This window comes from Periplaneta americana, chromosome 3 (genome assembly GCF_040183065.1).
Source record: "Periplaneta americana isolate PAMFEO1 chromosome 3, P.americana_PAMFEO1_priV1, whole genome shotgun sequence".
NCBI classification, from domain to species: Eukaryota; Metazoa; Arthropoda; class Insecta; order Blattodea; family Blattidae; genus Periplaneta; species Periplaneta americana.
The window spans coordinates 180,155,869-180,181,255 of NC_091119.1; the positions used below are offsets into that span (position 1 = coordinate 180,155,869).

Consider the following 25,387-nt stretch of genomic DNA (forward strand, 5'->3'; position numbering starts at 1 on the left):
CTTTGGTATGCTAAATTTGAGTGTGTTAAAAGCGTTCAAAGGGAATATCGATGTCAGTATGGTGTGCGTAATGTACCTATATACGATTCCATAATGTTGTGGTATCGAATATTTGTAGAAACAGGTTGTGTTAAAAAAAAACATGCAGGAGGTCGCAGGCGAAACCCAAGTACGAGAAGCAGCTATCTCTTGGCTTGGCCCCCAAACTCCCCAGACCTAATCCTTCCTGACTTCTTCGTGTGGGGTTTTGTTAAAGACATTGTCTATTCACAGAAACCCAGGAACATTGATGATCTGAGAGTAAAAATTCAAAATATCACCCCTCTTATGTTACAACGGAAATGGGCTGAATTGCATCACCGTTATGAGTTGTGCAGGGTGCGCAATGGGGGTCATGTTGAGCTCTGAGGAATCTCCTCTCTTTCAGTGTTATATGCCCAAAAGTTTTAACAAATAAAGATCAGTAGTAAATGTCTTACGGTGTTTTTACTTTATTCATACTCAAACGGATCACCCTGTATATACAAATTAAACTGCTTCTGGAATTAATTATTGATAACTATTTGAAACAATTTTAAACGTAAATAGGGGGCGGGTTTGAACTGGTGACGTCTCGGTCAGTGAAATGCCATGCCACTGAGCTACGCCAGTGACTGTTTCTAATGTGATATAATTTGAGTATCATACTAAGGGAGAAAATTGTCTCTTATACCAGCACGGTTAGCCGTTAAAAATAGTGTACGACACAAATGTTACAAATTACTTTATTTTGCTCGTGGGGTTTGCTCCAGTCGGCCTGAGGCTTCATTTCACAAACATTCCCATTCCCAAAATAAAATGACATTTTTAACACTTGTTTCATAAATTAACTATTAACTCGTTTCGTAAACTTTACAGTTTTAGTCTCATTTCTTGTAATCTCCATAACATTGTAAACTTCTTTTCTCATACAATTAATGGGGAGAATACATTAAAGTCTACGATATCGAGCGAGAACGCCACGTCGAAACTTTAAGAACTCTTATCTTAAATTCACGCTAGCTCAATTCCCAACCTTTAATCTTATGAAAGCCACTGTACATATAGTCCCGACCGCCATTTGCTCTCACTCTATTACTTCAAGAGTGTGGAGAGGGATATTGAGAACACCTGAGGCGAGAGAAGATGTGGCGATGCAATTTCGCACGTAATCCAATCATCGCTCTCGTTACATATGTAATCAAGTGTCGTTAAAGAAACAAATTAGCATGCGCGACGGGAAACAGAAGAACATCACATGACGAACTATGTATAATTAATGCCAGACACATTAGTTCCACAATACAGCGCAAAATAACACACTTGGAAATCTGATAAGTGTCGCAACTCCACGCTGCTGCTCGGGATGAAACTGATACTGAATGCAAAAAATACTCACTGTAAGCACAAATGCATCCGGTCGTAATGAGCACGTGGAACAACGGTCACGAGTTCGAATCTTGGGCTCGGACCAATGTAATATCCTCTATATAGAAATTTTCGGTGTATATCTCATTACTTACTTACTGGCTTTTAAGGAACCCGGAGGTTCATTCCCGCCCTCACAGCCCGCCATTGGTCCCTATCCTGAGCCAAGATTAATCCAGTCTCTATCATCATATCCCACCTCCTTCAAATCCATTTTAATATTATCTTAAATAGCTTAACTATATCGGCTACTAAAACAAAAGTGTTAGCCTTTAGAGGTTTAGAAACAATTAGAGCCAAAATCGTGTTAAATGGAAGAATTATAGAACAAATGAATGCTTATAATTATCTAGGCTGCAATATCTCATATGCAAGAAAAGAAGATTTTACAAATAAAATAAACAAATTTAATTATTTCTGTGGGGTAATAAAAATAACTTTAAAATACACTAGCAAAGAAACAAGATTAAAATTTTATAAAGTTATGGCAGTCCCTAAGTTGCTGTAGGGCTCTGAATTCTGAACTCTTACTAAATCCGAAGAAAAAAGAATCGAGGTGATAGAAATGAGATTTTTTAGGAGTATAGCAGATTATACTCTCTTAGACAAGAAACGCAATGAAGACATCAGACTAGAACTGAATATATTCAATTTAATTGAAAAACTGACAGAATATAGGAATAAATGGAAGCAACACGTTGAAAGAATGACTCAAGACTGTATTCCTAAATTAATATTCGACTACAGACCTACTGGTAAACGAAACATAGGTAGACCCAGGAAAAGATGGCTTCAACAATTTTAAAATGTATATACTTCATGAGACCGGAACGAGCCAAACAAGGCTTAAACCATGATGATGATATCTTCCCATCTACGTCTCGGCCTCCCCAAAGGTCTTATTCCCTCTAGACTCCCAACTAACACTCTATATGCATTTCTGAATTCGCCCATACATGCTACATGCCCTGTCCATCTCAAACGTCTGGATTTAATGTTCCTAATTATGTCAGGTGAAGAATACAATGCGTGCAGTTATGCGTTATGTAACTTCCTCCATTCTCCTCTAATTCCATCGCTCATAGCCCCAAATATTTTCCTAAGCACCTCATTCTCAAACACTCTTAACCTCTGTTTCTCTCTCAAAATGAGAGTCAAGTTTCACAACCATACAGAACAATCGGTAATATAACTGTTTTATAAATTCTAACTTTCAGATTTTTTGACAGCAGACTGGATGACAAAAGCTTCTCAACCAAATAATAACAGGCATTTCCCATATTTATTCTGCGTTTAATTTCCTTCCGACTGTCATTTATATTTGTTACTGTTGCTCCAAGATATTTCAATGCATATTTATTAAAAGTGTTATGGTGTGACATGGGGTGAACATTATATTTCCCCATTCTTTCTTTTATCATGAATGATGTTGGCATTTCTTCATATGTTAAAGCATAGGAGGAAATATCAACGGATATATTCTACAGTTGAGCCGAACAAAATATTAGCTTATTTACAAGAAATATCACCTGCTGAACTTGACTACACTTTTGAAATATTCACAACACGAAATAATACGAACAAATCAGCTGATAAACAAACCGGAAAAAGAGATGAACTATGGGTAATTTGACGGCCATACTAGTACACCTTTTTTTTTCCACCGTTTCAGGGTTATATTTCTTCCTGTCTTTCTATTCTCGAAGATAATATGTCTTACATGCTATAGTATAATCGTTTTTCTTGTAATACAACCCAATAGATAGCGTTGACGACGATGTTGAACATAGGTTGGACAAGGTCTTGAAACAAACGAAATTTTAACAATAATTTTATAGAAATTAGCAAAAAATTGTATTTTTTTTTCAATCTTTTTGACAATCCGATACAAATATAACTAAATCCAGCACACTCCATTAAAATCCAGAATAATCCTGGGAAATCCAGAACGTCTGGCAGCTCTGATTATGAGAAAAATTTATGTTTTGTGGCTAACCCAACAATACCCAACACATACAGACGCCTTTCTTATACAACAAATGACTCCATCTGTAATAAGAATATATTCCAGGAAAGGAAAAAGGGAAACTTAGCTAAAATCATTTGCAGCAGCAATTTTATTACAGCTTGCCACAATATTACATCGTGATCTTCGTGATATAAAGAAATAATTTAATCAGAGTTCTTAAAAAATAGAATATAGTGCCACAGAAAAATACGAAAAATTCCAGAAACTCTGCCACAAAAAATATGTTGCAACATCAGCATACTTAGTTAATGAAGTCGATAAGAAATGCCCCTCAGATAATCTATGGACTCATGACTTGACCTTATGACTAAACTCATCAGAAGCTCAGAGTTATTACAACGTAATGTAAGGTCGCCATAAATTATTCGAGTCGATGAGCAGTCACAAAATACATAAAAGCCACATAGAAAATATTACTCGTAAGCTGCTAAAATAGGATGGTAATGAAATTGTCGCCTATAAATAGTTCGCAGAACATTTATGCTTATACATACTGTTCAAATAATAGATATTGAAACAATTACAAACACCACAAACACATATTTAATTACTTCATCTTTCATATAATAATTGATTAGTGCTGTCATTGTTGTCAATACAAGTTCAGGAAAAACTGTTATACAAGAACAAATTCCACTAAATGCCTGTGCTATCAATGTAAAGAATAATAATTTATGTAAGTAGTGTATAATCTTGGTAGGTAAATTATAGCTCGAAGCGAGCGCGCTAATTTTCAAGAGTGTTTTTAATAAAGATTGTACACTACTTACACACAATGTTTTCTGCTATTCTAGTATTACAATATGTATAAAAAAAACTATTAAAAATTTACAAAATGTAAAGTTATAACGTACGGTAGTAGAGACATGAGTACTGGATATGACGTAATATACTGCATGGTTGCTAAGTAACCGTTTCTAAGACAATGTTATTTTGTTATTGCTTTGAAGCTTTTTCTTACAGGTAACTTACGCTGTATAAAATTGAGTTGTGAAGGCGGTGATGACGTCATAGAATACTAGTTGCTAGGTAACCTTCTCTGGCACCAGTGGCAGAATTAGGCAAATTGTGTACGATTTATAGCGTCATAACAAGCGTGTTTTAATACTAACATACATTAATTCGGAAAGGTGCATTTGACGTAAGCATTGTGTATTGTGAACAAGTAAATATCGCATTTTTTAACCTTTGTGGCAAAAAAAAATCACGATTATGTTTTATGTTGATTTTTCTACTAGATCTAGCGAATTTCTGGTATTTTTGCGTAGAAATATAATATTTGTATATTACTGATACTGCAGGTCGTTTTACTCCCTCACATGTACTAGTAAAAAACCCGAGTTTATATCAATTTTTGTCAATAATTACAAATTGGGGGCTAATTGCCAAATTTGGGCCTCCTCCTGTTTTTTTTAAAGACAAATACTCAAATTTAGATTTTATACGTACGGTTGTTAAGTACACAAAAAATTGTACGTTTCAAAGAGAAAACAAGGAAATTCAAATTTTCAGTATCCTCTTCCCTTAAAGGGATGGCGAATTGACAATTGGGAAGGTTAAAGGGCACACGTCGGACACTATAAGATACTTAAAAATATTCTTTCACAGGAAAGAGAAATGTGTATTCTACAAAGAAACAGAATGAAAAATCCATTTTTTTTATCCGTATAAGTGTATGTCCTCTTTTAAATTAAAATGTATATAATTAAGCAACAATATTAATGCGTGGAATATTGATAATTTCGGTACTGAAATAATTTATACAAAATTTTAACTATGCAAAAGCATGCAAGCGATTTTACAGTCGATCATAATGTTTATAAGTTATAGGGGAACAACTTACAAAACTCCGTCGGTCTGCGCATTTGTCAATCTTAAAGAGTGACACAATATACTATTCACCTTCTCCTTCCTAACTGTCAGCCAATAGTAGCGCGTACTGATAGCAGTGATGCGTCAGATGATTTGTCAATCTGTAGCGACAATGGTACAGATTAATGGAGGGAAACTCCAAATTCCACCTCTAGCTCAGCGGAAATTTTTAGTAACCTCCTACAACGGAGTTTTGCCAGTTGTAGGCATATAACATTGATTGCATGAAATGAAACTGAAAACAAAAGCTGAAATGTGACACTAAAGCAGACTCTAAGCCTTTTTCCATCAACCACAAAGATCAATATTTGAATCCTATAGATTCAAAATCCCCTATTCACAAATTAAAGGATTGTGACAGTAACTGGTGGCCAATAGAGGGAATTTTCAACCTAACTGTGACTTTTAACAAATCTTTTGCTTTAAATTTAGTGGCTTTTTGAATTCAAACCTTATAAATTATTATAATTCATTCTTAGCTAGCAATATGTGGGCATAACTAAATTATAAACAAAATGGTCTTTAGGGGGTTTTGAATCTAGAGAATTCATTTCACCTCTACTCAAACCAAGGAGCTGGAAGAATAACAAGTTAAGCAAAAGCCTTACGCAAAAGCAGGTAAACAAATTAGTACAGGTCTAGGACAACTAATATAGCAAATAAATCAACTTCAGAAAGAATAATAAACTGTGTGTCACCTTACTCCAATACGATACAGCACTCACTTAGGCAATGCTAATTATGTCCATAATCCAGACGGAATTACACTTCAAAAGAATTAACTTCAGTTTCTTGAAGTAACACATCCACTTAACTTCTATACAAAGAATGTTTCTTACGCAAACAAGTTTAAAATTTCAGACGCTTTCGGCAATAAATTCAAAGTCCGATACTGGCCGCTATATAAAAGTCAAGACTGACGTGTTTAAGTTCTCTTGGGATATTAATGAGTTTCAACATGATTAGCGTCACTAGTTTTGAAGACATGACAGCCGCAATACCAAGAAACGGAAAATATTCTTGAAGTACAGGAGAAAACAAGGATTGCATTTATCAAGCGGTTATTTTCTGTCACATCACATTTTTACGTGTGGTAGTTGAAGTCCTTGTGTGTGGCTTATAATGGTATCTTTCTTTGTGGAAGTCTATTTCAGTGTCATTAAAACAATTACGCATGTCAACGATTGCAACAACTCCGAGCATACTTCAATGTGCAGCCGACCGCAACGAGAATGGAGAGGCAGTAGTCATTAAATTTATGCACTTTGAGAGGCGAGGAACTAACCAGCTTTTATGGTACGGTGAGTTCGTCTAGAACAGGTATTGTCAACTGGCTGCACCAACAAGAAAGCCGAAGAAAAGCGAGATCGTGAAGAAGCACGGGAGGGGTTGGCCACCCTTCCTAGTCACCTTCTTTATGTTAACATTTCACCCATCTTAATAAAAGCGGCGTAAGAGGGGGAAATATCCGCGCTTGGAATGCCGTGTGTTAGTCTGACATGGCTTACGAAATGCTGACTACAGAAAACAGAAAGGTTTCCAACGTAAGAAAGTATATAGATACCTATTGCATTTCATTACTTTAATGCGTGTATAATAACCATATCAAGCGTTGGGTTATTTTTCAGAATCCAGTATTTCGAATGTACTTTCTCCCGAAATTGAAAAATCCGAAACCAAATTTACGAATATAGATTTCCAAATTCTGCTTTCCGAATGTATAATAATAATAATAATAATAATAATAATAATAATAATAATAATAATAATAATAATAATAATAATAATAATAATTTATTTAACCTCGCAGAGTTAAGGCCAAACGGCCTTCTCTAACATCAACCAGGAGTAAAACTGCGTTACAAAAACACTACAATTGTACAAAGTACACCATAATTTTACACACAAAACTGAACAAGATAATAATAATAAAATGTAAACAACAAGTAAATAGAAATCAGACATAATATATAACATACAGAAAGAAAGGAAAAAGCATAATAAAATGTAAACAGCAGGTCAAAATAAATGAGACATACAAAGTATAAAAAATAAGACAATTATTGATAATAATAATAATAATAATAATAATAATAATAATAATAATAATTTATTTAACCTCGCAGAGTTAAGGCCATACGGCCTTCTCTAACATCAACCAGAAGTAAAACTGCGTTACAAAAAACACTACAATTGTACAAAGTACACTATAATTTTACACACAAAACTGAACAAGATAATAATAATAAAATGTAAACAACAAGTAAATAGAAATCAGACATAATATATAACATACAGAAAGAAAGGAAAAAGCATAATAAAATGTGAACAGCAGGTCAAAATAAATGAGACATACAAAGTATAAAAAATAAGACAATTATTGATAATAATAATAATAATAATAATAATAATAATAATAATTTATTTAACCTGGCAGAGTTAACGTCATACGGCCTTCTCTAACATCAACCAGGAGTAAAACTGCGTTACAAAAAACACTACAATTGTACAAAGTACACTATAATTTTACACACAAAACTGAATAAGATAATAATAAAAAATGTAAACAACAAGTAAATAGAAATCAGACATAATATATAACATACAGAAAGAAAGGAAAAAGCATAATAAAATGTGAACAGCAGGTCAAAATAAATGAGACATACAAAGTATAAAAAATAAGAGAATTAATAATAATAATAATAATAATAATGATAAAAATAATAGTAATAATAAATAATAATAATAATAATAATAATAATAATAATAATAATAATAATAATAATAGTAACAGTAATAAAATAGTGCAGTACAAAGCATACAATGAATACAATATTTTCAAGTACACACAGTAAGGAAAATTATGATTATATATAGCTCAACTTATCACATTATAGATATACCATTATCGGAAAATATGAAAACAAAAATATAAAATAAGTTAAATATCACTAGAACATAAAAAAATGTGAATACGTGGAAACATGCAATACAACACTTGTCATAATAGTAAGTTAGTTTGGCAACTCGTCATAAGATAATTTTCTAACTTGGATTTGAAAGATTTCAATGTTCGGCAGCCCTTGACTTCAATACCTATTGCATTTCATTATTTTAATTCGAGTGTAATAAACATTTCAAGCGTTGGGTTATTTTTCAGAATTCAGTATTCCGAATGTTTATACTGTATTTCCGAACGTATTTTCTCCCGAAATTGAAAAATCCAAAACCAAATTTACGAATATAGATATCCAAATTCTGCTTTCCGAATGCATAATGAGGATCACGTAAGAACAGTCCCTAAAAGGCTAATTTGGCCGTCTCTTCAGTGTTGCCAACTAACACCAGATATCACCAAAGAGGGAAAAATCACAATGTTACGTACTGAAAAAAATAATAATATAGTAATTAACAATTACAATGTCTTACTTATTTACCACATCTCATCTTCATGTTGCGAGGTGTTTTCTAAATGGTTCAATAAATTATGAAATAGTATATTTTCCTCCTGGACTTCTCGCATATTATGTTGGTAATTAGGATTAGTATGATCTAAAATTAGAATTTATTTTATCTGGCAACATGAAATTCATTGCTTTAACTAAACAGTTTGCGATTCACGAGACCTAACCTAAAAAATGTAGTTTGATGACGTGAAATGATTAGTGCGAATTCCGAAAACAGAACACCACTTTAAAATGTATAGCTTACTTAAAATACTACCAAGCGTTTTCTTTCTTGAAGAAGTCGCTACAATGCTATTTCCTCTCTTGGACATTTTAATAAAAATCTAAACACGAAAGAATTTCATTAAAATGTCAAATATATTTACGTGTATATTTCATACGAAGTAGGTCTATAAACTATTTCTTATTTAATTACACTTACCTGAATATAGAGTTGAATTGGAATCACAACGCAACACAACTGAATTGTGTAGCCTATTGATATTAATATTAATACCGGTATTACTAATTAATTATTAATTCATAAGCCTAGGTACTTGCATTTTCATCAGTTTACTTTACTGCAAAGCGACGTTATTGTTGTCAACATAACAGTTATAAAATAACTGTCAGTTGTAGTATTTGTCAGTACCCGAAATTCGAAACAAAGTTGGTAAAAGAAAATTCAACCTGAGAGCTAGAGAATCACTATAATCCACTAGATTTGTATGTAGTATAGGGGAAAAATGGTTGGGTTTCAGCCTTAGGGTGTTAAATAAGCTGATCCGGACCATACTGTTGAAGTCTTAAGATTACGTACGCCATACTTAATTATTAATACTTATGAATAATTTGAAGGAAAAATTGTTCCGGGGCCGGGTATCGATCCCGGGACCCTTCGCTTAGCGCGCGAACGCTCTACCGACTGAGCTACCCCAGGAACTATACACGACACCGTCACAATTACAGGGAGCTACTACCTGAAAGCCAGATTTGTATAATACATTCGTTACTGCCACAATTTCACAGAAAGCCACAATTTAAGTCACACAGTATTGTGTGCACTCATGAGTTCTGGCGTCTTGTCAGCTCATGTGAGTTGTGTGGATATAAAAGGAAAAATTGTGACGTCGTGTATAGTTCCTGGGGTAGCTCAGTCGGTAGAGCGTTCGCGCGCTAAGTGAAGGGTCCCGGGATAGATACCCGGCCCCGGAACAATTTTTCCTTGAAATTATTCAAACCTGCTTTACAGGGAGCTACTACCTGAAAGCCAGATTTGTATATTAATACTTATGTTAGTTAAATGTATGAACTTTAAAAAAACTGGAAAGGCATTTACGAGTAAATGTGTTGGGACCGGACTCTCGTCGCGGTCCCTAAAAGGTTGAGAACCACTGATACAGTACCTTTATAGGGAAAAGTTGAGCATGAAATATTTTGCCTGCTGACAACCTCGTGTGTAGGTTTATGCAACTTGCAATTAACATGTTCAATTCACTTCGCGTCAATTCAGAATATTATGTGCTGGAGTCGACATCGTTATGTAGCTTGGTAGTTTACGCTGTCAAAACCAGAATACAAACAAGAATATTGCACAACTTCACGGAATCTTGTGCAGCCTTCATTACAATTTACAATTATTACCTACTGTAAAATAAGAGACGCAAAAATATTGACCTTCAAGGTCCACTTCACTAGGTTGAGAAACTCGCCCTGCAATAGCCTGAGCCGAGGTCGAAGATTATCGCTCAAACATAATGAGTTTTGTGATGGTGTTAGTTTTCGTGCCAGTGTTACACCCACGCCTATCAGACATACAAACAAAGACCAGGAACTCCTGTATATATTTACTGTACGTGTAGATAAACAGACTGTTTTTACCTTGCAGACATTTAAAGATATCTCATTATCATCAATCAGTCTTTAGAAAATTAATCCGACTCATCACATTACTGTACTCCAACCAGGAGAAAGTCTCAGAGGAATGAGACGCAGCGGGGTAATGCTGTGAATGAATGTTGACGTCATAAGATGTTCTAAGGTCACACACGTGGGTACACTCATCTCCATTGGCTAACTCTCAAAGCACAAACGATAACACTGATATAGCTCACGCAAGAAACGATTACCGAAAACCAATGGTGGCGTTGCTGTCTGTTTTGACGTGTGTATGTCGGCACGCCGAGATGGGAGAGGTACGGGCCGATGGAAGCACTGTCTCTTCCAAGAAGATGAACAGATGAGGACATCGTTGTGGAAATAAAGAACGTAGCAAGAGAAAAATTCGAAGCTAATTAAACGCGCAACATAAGTTTACGAATGAAATAATAATACCGTGCGATACAAGACACGCATTCACATGCAATGGAACAAACTAAAGTCGTAATGTAACTATCACAACGCAAGACTGATTCTATCCATGTCATTTCTCTTTCGACTATACTCTTGAATATCATCCAAGTTATTTCGTGACCTTTCCTCTCGCCCGCTCTTCCTTATCGCAGTGTTTGATTCGCATTCCTTCCGTCGGTAATCCGTGGTTGCGAGACCTATACACATATTTATACTATCCTAGTTACAAAATTACATCACGGTTAATCTCCTGGTCTTTTAATCCTTCCATACAGAAAATAACATATGCAGGAGAGCGTATGTTTTTTAAACTGACGTTAGAACGGTAATATTATCTATATACTTCGCTCCAATAGATGACGCAATAGTAAGCACATTCCTTTCACGGCATATCTCCTGATTGGAGAACAGTAATGGCATAGTGGCAATGCATTAGTACCAGGAAGTTCATACCCTAAAAACCTTAAAATATTCCAATAAATATCCACTAATAAAATTCTACATTTCTTGAATAAATGTTAATAATATTATAGGTTAAACTGGATGAGATTACACTTATATTTAGTCGGTTGATAAGAAAAACACATAAGTAAAAAATATTACTTTTGAAAGAAAGCCTATGTAATAAATATAATGTTAGTATATAAACTTAGAATTGGAAAGCGAAATACACATAAAGAGAAACAGCTTACTATAGTTAAGACGCGGTTATTCCCGGCTTACGTCTTAGGAAGTCAAGGCTCTATAAGTCTAGGTAGGTAGTATCGTTCGCCATTTTTGTTCTTTCGTTGCCGAGCTACCAGACGAGGGATCTATTTGCCACACCGTTTAACATCATGTCGTAGCTCCTATTATAATAAATCAAACGCACTGTAATTCAGCAAATAATTGAGCGGCAAATAACGTCCTCATGTGCTTTCTGCGAACGCCAACGAAAGAGCCAAAATGGCGGGCGATTATATTATGATTTATCCAGCCTTAGGAAATGCATGACGTCTTCATCAGCGAATCACAAGACGCACACGTTTAAATCTAGCCGACCTGCAACGTGATTGGGTGCCGGAAATTAGAGCGACGGGACTACAGTATAATAATAATACTTTGAGGATTCAGTTTTGTCAGAAACTTTGAAATGCCTTTTTTCTCTGAAGTAATATTTTTCACTTTATGTGGTTTACTTGTAAATCGACGGTTTACTGTTGCGAGCGGCACTCTACTGTGTCGTCAGATTCGCTAGGTGTACCGCGAAACTTTCAATACGTTTTTATTTAAAAAAAAAAATCCAAATTATGCATTTTTATGCAACATAAAATCAGTTTTAATGAGCTTAAACGAGAAAGTATGCCACAATAATAATATCATGAAATATTATGCACTTATAAAAAGCCAAAATATGCTAATATATGCAACATAAAATTTGGTTTGATAAGCTATGATTCGTGAAGATAATTAATCGGCAATTAATTACAGCCAATAGAAAAAATGCAAACGCAAGAACTTCCTGGCCCTACTCATTAGCCATTAGCTTATCAAACGTAAGTCTTATCATCGAACTTGATGGCTGTGTCAATAGGGACAGCAAAACAGAGCCATTGTCACGTTTGTTTACCATAACATTCATAATGTTTAACAAACAAACTATAGCGATGACAATATTTTACAGATCTAACCTAAATTGTCGCAATAATATTAGGCTGATGCATGTCTATCATTTTAAAACAACAGGTTATTGTTGGCTAAGGGAAAAGTTAATGTGGTATTTGGTTCGTGATTCCCAGACTCCGTGTGTCTGTACATTTCGTACCCCTTTTTTTTTTTTTACAAAGTATTCATGACTTACAAGTCTGTCACATATACACACAGCTTAAAACAAACTTTAATAAAACGCAATACGGGTAAATGTTCAGAAACATTTATAATTATAAATTATATTATAATTATAATTATAAATTATAAATCTTAGCAAAAATAATAAACATTAAATCTTGAACAACGAAACATTTTCAAGAGCATTTATATTTATACAGTACTAGTGTAATTTTATTATAATCATTAAAGAAAATATATTGAACAATCATTAAAAATCTGTATATGCACTACTGTGATCTTATATGATAAATGCTCGAAAACTACTTACAGTACGTCATGCACTGCTGTGGTCTTATGACAAATGCTCGAAAACTACTTATGACTAGTGTTGTATGCACAATAGTTCTATTATTTTCTAACTGTAAACCATGTAGCGTAGGGAAAATCTATGCACAAACACTTCAGAAAGTGGTGGAGATATGAGGACAGTGACCTAGTCTACCTCTATTGAAAGTTGAAACACAATGCGAAACCCTTATTAAGTTTTATGGTTTTCCAAGAAAACTTCCATCTTGTTGTCAGCTAGAATATGAAATAAATACTTTTCTGGTATTCGTCACTCTCATTCCTTATAAAAATATTCATGTGTACATTGTGTGCAAATGAGAGGGTAACTATCTTCTATTTCTAAAATTTGGTAATTCGGATTACAATAGGGGCCAGTCTTCTGTTTCGACCGCTGTACTTTTGCAAGTGCTTGCAGTTTTTATACTTAGTTTGTATATGACGGTTGTGTGTTTAGTTTGATAAAGAAAAACAAAAATCAGTTTTCTATTGTCTGTGAAAAAAGTCAACTCAATTATGTCATATGAGAATTTGAGAGATAAACTCGGTAAAAGTTTGGATTTAAATTGAACGATCGTGGAGAAGTGCTTGACAGAAAAAAATGTTTCTTCGTGTTTAGTAATGAGGAAACACTGTTACTATAAAACGTAGAGCAGCACGTAATTCGGAGCATGTGAATGCACTCACATGTTTAAAATCATGGATGAAGCAGTATTATAACTAGGCGAGTCTTCATACTTTTTGTTATTTATGTTTGTCTAAAAAAATTCCCGGAGAAATTGACACAATAAATTATAAGCCTCATAATAAATAAATATGTTAGTAAGTAATTAAAGTAGTTGTTTTGTAATATAACGATACAATATACACAGATATACAACATTTAATATTTATGCTTATCGCCGAACACAAGTTAAATTTAACAATAACTGTATATTACAGTATATTAAAACTTTTTTTCAACTCGAACAAAACTCGATTAATCTATTGATTAATCGATTAAATTCAAACAGTCAATCGATTAAATATTTTGATCGATCGACAGCACTATTTATGACATGGTTGAAAACTACTTACAGTACGTCATGCATTGTTGCGATCTTATATATGACAAATGCTCGAAAAATACTTACAGTACGTCATGCAATGCTGTGATCTTATATGACAAATACTCGAAAACTACTTATGGACAAATGGTCGAAAACTACTTATGACAAATGCTCGAAAACTACGTACAGTACGTCATGCACTGCTGTGTTCTTACATGACAAATTCTCGAAAACTACTTATGGCAAATGGTCGAAAACTACTTATGACAAATGCTCGAAAACTACGTACAGTGCGTCATGCACTGTTGTGTTCTTACATGACAAATTCTCGAAAACTACTTACAGTACGTAACTTTGGATAACATAGAATATAGATGATGTGGTGATACGCCAAAGATATAAAAGACTGGTTTACACTGGCAGAATAAACAGACTGTAGGAAAAAGTCGAGTTATTATCCTCTTTTAACAGACAGGGGGGAAGTAGCTGGTACAGTACTAGCGCAAGTGGGATACGATAACAGGATAGTACTGTTGGACAATAACTACCACTTACTTCCCCCCCATCACCCGATTTCTCACTTAGCGACAGACTTCGATGAATACATACAGCATTCTCCCTATGTAAAAAGGCCTGCACAGAGTTGTCGAACTAGTGAGGGGGTAACACGGTCGTATTTGATGAGCAAGATGAAGTGGTCGGAAGGCGAAACAATTTTCTTTAATTTTACGCGAAGAACATTAAAGTTTGCGAAATAGTTTCCCCTTCTCCCAGGAGCAGGATTGCCAGCCGACTCGATTTCAGAGAAAATGTCCCGCTTCCGAACATGAGGAGGTAAAATGTCCCTACTTTTATATTTTTAAATTATTTTCATTTTTTTATGAATTATAATATTACTTTTGTTAAGAAGTTGGAACCACAACCTTTTAAATGGAAACAGCAGTAACAAAAACATTAAGATACCGTACAACAAAATTATATTTATTTATAAATTCGAAGGTTTGCATTTACAACACAGAACAATGCACAAGTTGATTAAAATAAATCACTAATTTGTGGGTTACATTATAGAATAAATTTAAATGTGAGGTTATTGTATTATGAATTATAATAATATATATTGACCATCTCTGTGGTGTAGGGGTCAGCATGCTGGTCTCTTACGCAGAGGGCCCGGGTTCGATTCCTGGTCGGTTTGAATTTCCTGGTTGAGGTTTTTCAGGGTCTTCCTCAACCGTAAGGCAAATGCCAGGAAATTCGGGCCACAACATCCTTGAATATCACCGGCCTCATTCATCACCGAAATCATATTCATAACAAATCAGTAACATATATACAGTCGCCATCTAGTTCATAACAATAGAACCAGTCTCAACAATAGCACACAGGCCTTCGAATTTCAACCAAAGATTAACTCGCGATATGACCAAAGATGTTAAAGCGAGTATAAATAACAGCGGGGAAAAAAATATATATATGTATAATGATATTACACCCTTCCTTCCAAAACAAGTTATATAGTGTCCCTTCTTGTCGCTTGTCAAAAGTGACAATCCTACCCAGGAATATCCCTCAAGTATATTCTCTTTTTTATTTACCCAATCTCACAAGTATATTATTTTCTTCTTAGCGACAAAGAGAACATCCCAAAATCATCAGAGGTCTGTTTCATATTATTTTGTTCCTAGCAACAGGGGAACATTCCAAAAAACCATTAGGGAGTTTCTTCACAATGTTTACAGTTTTTTTAAATTATGAACTTCTGCTTCACAATTAAAGTTTATAAAGTGGAGTCTTAAAAAATAAAAAAATAAAATAAAAAATAAAATACTTTAGAACTGAAATGTTATATAATTCACAAGTGTTTTGTTTTACAATGGAGTAATTTTAAAATTGTGTAAATTTTACTTGTAAAGCTAGCACAATCTATACAATCGTCCTTAGGTATGTAAAGTTCAACAGCACAGTAAATTATGTAAAAATGAAATAAATATATAATTAAATTCATTTCACGAGGAACTTAATAGTTAAACTAAAGCAATTGACTGCAATATTACGAGGCGCATCCAGAAAGTAAGTTCCCCTGAGGCCGTTTAGAGAAAGAAAACACAATTTCAAGAAAAGACTTATTGGAACAGGTATAGCAATTGTTGAGCTATTTTTCAACATATTCTCCGCCGGAACTGAGACATTTGTCATATATTATACGTAGTGGGACCAACTTTTGTATCCCTGTGTCGTAGAAGTCTGCAGCCTGGGCTCGGAACCAGTGCGTAACAACCGTCTGCACCTCTCCTTCACTGTGAAAATGGTAACTGCACAGGAATTTCTTGAAGTGTAAGAAAAGATAGTAGGCCTAATCTCTGGGAGATAGATGCGGGCTGTAGGGTGGATGTTGAAACACATATAGGTATACAACTGGCAAAACTCCGCTGTAGGTTACTAAACCTTACCGCTGAAGGTGGAGTCTGGAGTTTCCCTCCATTAATCTGAATCACTGTCGCTACAGATTGACAAAACATCTGATGCATCACTGCTATCAGTACGCGCTATTGGCTGACAATTTGGAAGAACGAGGTGAATAGTATATTGAGTCACTCTTTAAGATTTACGCATGCGCAAACCAAGTTGTTCCCCTATATCAGAGGAACTCCTGCAGGAGATCTGTTGTGAGCAGTGTTGCCAACTGGACGGAAATTCCGTCAAAACTGACGAAATTTCAACGTAGCGGACGGGAAAAAATGCCTTTGACGGATGACGGATTTTCTGGCGGATATTACAATTTGCATCATCTTTTGACTTCTTAAGCTGTTGTAATTTTTTAATTATTGTTGAACATTTGATTTTTCACTGTCCAGTGTTCGAAAGGAAAAGACACTTTTTAAGATATCATATCTCGGATTGCAATTTAAATTACTCCACACCCCTTTACCATTTTCTTAGAAAAAAATGTTGTTACAAACAATTCACAGAGTTTATACACCACATCCACGCAAGACTGTAGCTGTTAATTGTATATAAATTAATGATGTTATAAAATCCTAATGCACTATGTAAAACAAGGTGTCTATCTTTGGGACATAATAATAGTAATGACAACAATAACTATGTTTGTATTATAGATTTTACTATTGTTGAGTATTTGATGACAGGTATATAGTTTGTAACCATAAGTAATTTTGTTTTTATTTTTTCTTTCCTATCGCAAACCAACTATATAATAGGTATTTTATTTGTAACTACGCCAATTATGTGCATTATCTCATTAATATTGCTTAAAATTGTGTATAAGATCACAAATTAATGTAATAATCTTGCAATTTCTCTACACCTTCGATTATAATTTCTAATTTTATTTCATTTTGTTTTAACTGAAAGTAATTATTGCATAACGTATTAGTATTGTTTACTGTCTCTTAATTAGTATATTTATATTGTAACTATGATTCACACCTACTATTAATTCTTTAAAATTGTGTATTATCACTACATATTGTATTTCACATGTAACAAACTACAACCCTAATATACCAAAGGTAAAATAGGGTTTCAATATTTGGATAACAATAATAATAATAATAATTTCTGGGGGAGCGTACACCAACCCAGCACAGATGATGTGGGTGAATAATTATTTTAATCAAGATTGGTAAGTTATGTTAAAATTTTATTTTTAATTTTATACAGATATATTGAGTGAGTCTTATTATTTTTAATTTTGACGGATTCTGACCGATTTCCAGGTATTAGACTGACGGGAATACAAGTTATGTGTTGGCAACACTGGTTGTGAGCCGAGCCGTATCTTGCTGAGCGATCATCATCGTTTTTTACACGATTGCTGTATGTTTCGATAAATCTTTCCATGAAATAGTTTTTCCTTTTTCTAAACGGCCTCAAGAGAACTTACTTTCTGAACGCGTCTCATATTTAGCAAAGCCAGTTACTTATTGCACTTACAATTCCGATTATTCTAGACATAACAGAAGATCAAGTCCACTGTAAAGTAACTCGAAATATAACATTCAATGACAAAATATGTAGGGGAGAGTTGGGTAGTATCGGACATCGGGTAATATCGGACAGTGAGTTTCTTTCATCTACCACACGATGATAGTACCTGATGGACATGGTTACGTTTCTGAGATGTCGCATACAGAAACGTAACCATGTCATTCAGGTACTACCATATGGTGATAGATGAAAGAAACGCACTGTCCGATATTACCCGATGTCCAATACTACCCAACTCTCCCCTAATTTAGATTAAAAAAAAAAAAAAAAAGAAAGAAAACAAAAGACACACTGCACTGTAATGCTCATTTCTTCACAAACGTGTCCCAACAACTAGCAGGACGACAGTTTTATACAGCCCCAGGTTTTATGGTTCTGGAAATAAAACTAGATGAAGGTTTACAACTGAATGAAAGTATGCGTTTCTCTTTTTTTTTTATTATTGTTCTTTTAATCTCATCACGAACCTCACTTAGGTTGGTAATTGTTGTTCCTCGGCATGACAAATGACGATCATTACTCCAAAATAAGCCTGGAGACGTTGCGAAGGCATGGCGCCATTGCTTGTGGTTCGCATGATGGAGTCCGCCCCCCATATAATATTAACAACAGCTACTTTAGCTCCAATTAATGTATACTTCCCTACAATTGCATTCGGTAGCATGAACCCGACTGTTCTAAACTATTCCACAACAAGAGAAAGATACAGATCTTAAATAACGAGTGCAGACATTAACCAGTAACGCCGAATGGCTGACGTGCATGTATTGTGAGCTACCTGACAAGTGGCTTCTAGCTTGTTTGTGCCAATTTTAATTCATATATACAGTATAATTTAGATAATTCTAACGGTCTGTACACTTCTAATGGCTTCTAAAAGCGACGAACCACAAATAAGCAGTACAGTCGACATCTAAAATTCTTGAATCCTGTCAGTAGACGACAAATGCACAGCGGACAACAACTGAGCTGCTCGGGTGAAGACAATGTTAAGCGACATTTACATCATTCATGAAAATAATTTGTCACATGCTCTTTTCAGAGCTATTTGTCTTTTGTATGTGAGACGTTTTATATTGAAGTTTCAAATGTTGGCAACTTAATTTTTTTAACCTACTGTGTAAAATGCCATCACATTGATATATATTAATTTCAGGCTTCTGGGTACAATATTTTCTGAGACCTGCATATAATTGGAATATATCAGTCCCCTAACTGCCCATTATGCAATTCAAACCAAGAAATGGATTCGAAACACCTCAAAATCTGTGCTTCAGTGGCTGATCATGATAATATCCTTGAAAAATATTGGAGTGCAAGAGGTCAAATGACTTTATTGTCAAACACCTGGCATTAGAAAACAACAACAACAACATACTTTCTGAGAAAAGTGTACCAATGTCACAAAAAATAAGAAAGTGCAGAAAAATTGTGTCAAAGTTTTCATATCTTGCAATGTTAAATTCCTCAATTTTGGGTGTACTTTTCTCAGAAGCGATAAAAGATACAAATGTTGAAAAAAATAGGGAATATATAACATATTTTCATGCATATAACCGGCTAAATAAATTTAAAATTCCACTGAGCGGTTGGCAAAAAAAAAAAAAAAAAAATCACTGATCACATTTCTTGCGTTAAGAATTACTACAATATCTGTGCTAAAGATAGAGCTAAAAGCTAACGATTAGAAGAAATACAATTATATTATGTTACACATATTAAACTACTGAAAAACTATGAAAATCAAAATTTCATTTTTTGTCAAAATTCGGTGTACAGACACCTCTTAAAACAGGCATAGATGTGGACAGGACATGAGAGAAGCCAGGGTCATAATTACGTAAGCTACTCAGAATAAAGACCAGTGACAATGAAGGACAATGAAGTAAAGGCAATATTAGATGAAGAGGAAACCCCAAACTAACACAGTGGTCAAATTAATCCACAATAAGTTTCACCTTACAGGATTATAACCGAATAACCTTCCTAGATAGAAGCAGTCTTACGAATATGAGTTCCATCTCATAGGATTTACAATCGAATAACCTTCCTAGATCGAAGCGGTCTTACGAATATCAGTTCCATCTCATAGGATTTACAATCGAATAACCTTCCTAGATCGAAGCGGTCTTACGAATATGAGTTCCATCTCATAGGATTTACAATAGAATAACCTTCCCAGATCGAAGCAGTCTTACGAACATGAGTTCCATTTCATAGGATTTACAATCGAATAACCTTCCTAGATCGAAGCAGTCTTACGAATATGAGTTCCATCTCATAGGATTTACAATCGAATAACCTTCCTAGATCGAAGCGGTCTTACGAATATGAGTTCCATCTCATTGGATTTACAATCGAATAACCTTCCCAGATCGAAGCAGTCTTACGAACATGAGTTCCATTTCATAGGATTTACAATCGAATAACCTTCCTAGATCGAAGCAGTCTTACGAATATGAGTTCCATCTCATAGGATTTACAATCGAATAACCTTCCTAGATCGAAGCAGTCTTACGAACATGAGTTCCATCTCATAGGATTTACAATCGAATAGCCTTCCTAGATCGAAGCAGTCTTACGGATATGAGTCCCATCTCATAGGATTTACAATCGAATAACCTTCCTAAATCGAAGCAGTCTTACGAATATGAATTCCATCTCATAGGATTTACAATCGAATAACCTTCCTAGATCGACGCAGTCTTACGAATATGAGTTCCATCTCATAGGATTTACAATCGAATAACCTTCCTAGATCGAAGCAGTCTTACGAACATGAGTATGACACTATGACAGCAATCATGCTAAATTGTGTCCACATTGCTGACGTACATCCTTCAAGATTTAATATCACATCTATAAACCTCTTTCACTCATACTTCTCTTTATACCAGCTTTCCGAACCCTCGAAAGATATGTAAATACACCAAACATAAAAAAATACAAATAATAACTTTCGAAAGGGCTACTGTTTTGGTATTCATGTCTACATAAATTAAGCGAGGGGAACTACATCTGGACCGACCACCCTGTTCACTCATGTTTTGTCTGAGGAAGGGTCATATCCGGACGACATCTCTCTTCTTTTTTCTTCTTTCTTGCTTCCAGCGCAGGCCCATAAATGAGACTTCCCTTAAAAAAGAATATAATACTAACATCCTACAGTACAAGCCTACAATAAACAAAAAAGGAATTAAAGACGCGGGATGAGGTTCGTCGATTATCAACAGTAATCTAACTAGAGGTTATGATTTATCTAAAGAAAATCGAAACTCGAGTGGGATTTAATTGACTATTACACGATTAGAAGAAATAAAGTACTCTAATACAATAAAATATTAACTAACTTACTAAAATTATATTTCACTAATGTTAGCTTCAGCAAAACACTTGAACGGAGCCGCCATTTTCATTTGACTATCTATGCAGTAAACAAATGACGATCGCAAAGCATGTTTTATAGTAGCCTACCATAAAGAATTTGCACTTCGAAATGTTGGCAAGCAAAGAAACAAATGCTGGGGAAGTGATAAAAACAAAGTGATAAAAAATAAACAAATGCTAGGGACTTGATAAAATTGTAGTGATAAGCAGCTATGATTGGTTGAAACACGTCCTTTCGTACCGTTTCATTGGTCAAAAGTAGTATGACGTAGTAAAAGTATAATAGTCAACATAAATCTCCAAGAGGGAAACACTTCATATATCACGGTGTTGAAAGGGGTAAAAAATGCACCGTGTATCAACAAACGTTATTAGCATTAGATAGATTTAACTACAGCTTTGTATTCTGGATCCTAGTGATCAGCTGTAGATGCCGGCCAGATGTCCCAAGTTGTGGAATTAGTAGTAATATAATTTAATATGTTCATGTATTACAAGATATCGATGGTGTTGATCAGCAACCTCGTCAAAAAAAATGACTGAATGAGATTTCATTTTATCCCTATAACAAAAGTATTTCCGATTCTTCTCTCTAAACACATCTTATATCAAGACATGGATACAAACATTACAAGAAGATATTTAAATACGGTACCCTCTTATGTCATATTATGTGTTCGTTATCAAGATATTAAAATGTTTCTAGGTTTTCCTATAAAATTAAATATTTTGACATAAGAGGTTGCTGTTCAACACCATTATTTGTTACAATTAATTACGTATTACAGGTGTTTGGTATGAAACTAACACATTTTTTCTTTAATTATTCTAACAGAATCATGCTAACCCCAATTTGTTATACCTAAAATGTTGAGCATCTTCGGGAGATTACTAACATCTATAGAAAATGCTGAAAATATCTTCCCTTCTACTCAATTCATAACTCAACACGTCAATGGTATTGATAACAGAGTGCTCCAACGAGAGGCCAATAAAATGAAACGACGAGCATTTTCTATCAGCTGCTATTGTTATAGAAGCGCTTTCACCGTAGTTGAAGCATAGCCTTGTCATCTCGCGCAGGTTATGTGGGCGTCAACACGTGAAATTCTTACAGAGTAGACACATTTTCGTCCATAGCGCATCCAAGTTCATGCATGAAAATACTGTAGAATGTAGGTCAAAACGTAATCTATTCAATGAATTAATTACGCAAATTGTTTCGTTTTTAACATTCTTTATTACGCTATAACCTCTTTAACTTTAAATTTAATACCATGAAACTTATTTAATATTAAGTTTACAGTAATGTTAAGTAACATGTTAAGTGTTATGTATGTACAGTAATTTGATCGAAACGTATCTGATGAGACGTTTTTGTTTACATTCTCCTCTCGCAAGTTTTGCGAAGTGGATGATTGGATTGGAGTTACATTCGCCCTTACTGCAGAGCAATGACCTCAAGGAGCACTACTACTCTTTGCAGCGTTATAACACGTTATATTTCGTATTCTCAAAACTACTGGACGAATCAAGAAACATTTGACAAAACTTATTTGCATTGACTTCATCTATTATAGTCCCGTCGCTGTTATTTCCGGCAGCCAATCACGTTGCAGGTCGGCTACATTTAAACGTGTGCGTCTTGTGATTTGCTGACGTGACGTTATGCATTTCTTAAGGCTCGATAAATACTTAATATAATCGCCCACCATTTTGGCTCTTTCGTTGGCGTTCGCAGAAAGCACAAGAGGACGTTATTTGCCCTCGGTTATTTACTCAATTACAGTGCGTTTGATTTATTATCATAGAAGCTACGACATGATAATGTTTAATGGTGCGACAAATATATTTCTCGTCTGGTAGCTCGGCAACGAAAGAACAAAAATGGCGAACGATACTACCTACCTAGACTTTATAGAGCCTTCACTTCCTAAGACGTAAGCAAAGAGGAGGAGTCACACCGGGAATAACAGCGTCGCGACTATACCTCTGCGTGTTAATGTAACAAGTTCCCTTCCGCCCTTTATATGTGATCAAGGGTAGTAGTCACTGTGGCAACACCGCGTCTCTCGCTGCCAGCATTACGTAAAGCTGTCAGGTGTATACTAGGTGTTCAGTTCAAAATGTGTCTTGGCTCGCTGTATGCCGTCATGTGGCTAGCTGATGAGCCTAGAGAATTCAATCTTCCTACACTTCCGCAGCTCAGGTGTATAATCTAAGAGGCAGAGAAGTTGGCTAGCAAGTACGGCGTTCATTCTGAAGAGTACGTGCCGATACGTACGGTAACGCCGGTAGTGGCAGGAATGTGAACTGTTTGGAAATACGTACTGTTGAGATATGGGGAGAGGGTTAAGACGATTACTTACGTATTTGTTGACATTAACTTCGACGGTCAACATGGACACGGAGCATTTGATTTGTGTTGTGGAATGTTACCATACGCAACCGATGATAACAAATACCCTGCGTACGACTTGCCGGCGCAAAACACAGTTCGAAAGAGGTTATGGTAGCACACATACCGTACAGACCGCCATCTGTTGCTACGACGTTCAAGTTATACCCTACACATTCTCAAGTTCAGATTGAAGAACGCCTTAAATAATAGGCAACTTCTCTAACATATAAACTGAAACTCGCTTCAAATCGGTGACCCAACAACAGTGACGTCATGACACACTTTGAAATGAACACCCAGTAGTTACAACGGCTTGGGTATAAAGATCGTGGAAACGTAATACCCCTGATATATGTGACCAAGGTAATTACCCAACTAAGGTGCTGAGAGACGTGGTACAAAAAAAGTATTACATTTTTTGTCGAACTGAACATCACAGCGGAAAATACTGTAACATCTGTCAGTTACACACTGTCAATAAAAGTAGTCACTCGCTGATAAAACGTCATTAAATAGAGGCAGAACCGTGTTGTGTCATACGCGGCCATTCATTTTCCTAACAAGCACGAGAATAAATTGCGTAGATATACTGCAAGCGCTTTCGCATATAATGGCACGGACAATGCATATGGGAGAGGCTATACTGCATGTAGAAGGTTCCAGATTAACTCGAGTGCGAATAAAACGGAATACAAAGGGAGGAAACACACCGTTAATTACCAGGCACGTCCAATGGTATTACCTGCCGTATTTATTGTCGGTGCAGCAGCTGATGGTTTTCACACTCCGAATGATCACAGCATGCGCAATGATTACAAATAAGAAGAAACAATCACTGCCGCAAAGGGTAAGCTTCACGTACTGAGTATGTTTTGTATTCCTCTCCAATTAAACTTACGTTACAAATCAAAAAAAAATTACAATATAAAATCTACAGAGCGCTCGATTTAAAAGAGGATCCGAAATAGGTACAGCGTAATACTGTATGTTGGAAATGAAATCCCTCCGCTTGAATGAATTTCTCCACAAGCTTCACCGCATTCGCAGCAACCTCATGAAGCGCTACGATGCCTATACTCTGGACGGGAACAGTGATGTTCATCTTCGACTCTTCAAAGGTATTTAGTATTTATTTATTTAACCCGGTAGAGATAAGGTCGTCAGGCCTTCTCTGCCCCTCTACCAGGGGATTACAACTATAATATGAACAATAAAATTACAATTAACATTACACGCA

General features: G+C 35.1%; 1 protein-coding gene and 1 non-coding gene across 5 annotated transcripts in view; both read right to left on the reverse strand.

The window, feature by feature from the left end:
* sbb (scribbler) overlaps positions 1–25,387 on the reverse strand; it is a 678,201-nt gene that overhangs the window by 357,211 nt on the left and 295,603 nt on the right. The window lies entirely within an intron of this gene.
* TRNAS-GCU (transfer RNA serine (anticodon GCU)) lies at positions 9,661–9,734 on the reverse strand. Its single transcript has one exon. It is a non-coding gene; the product is annotated as a tRNA-Ser (tRNA).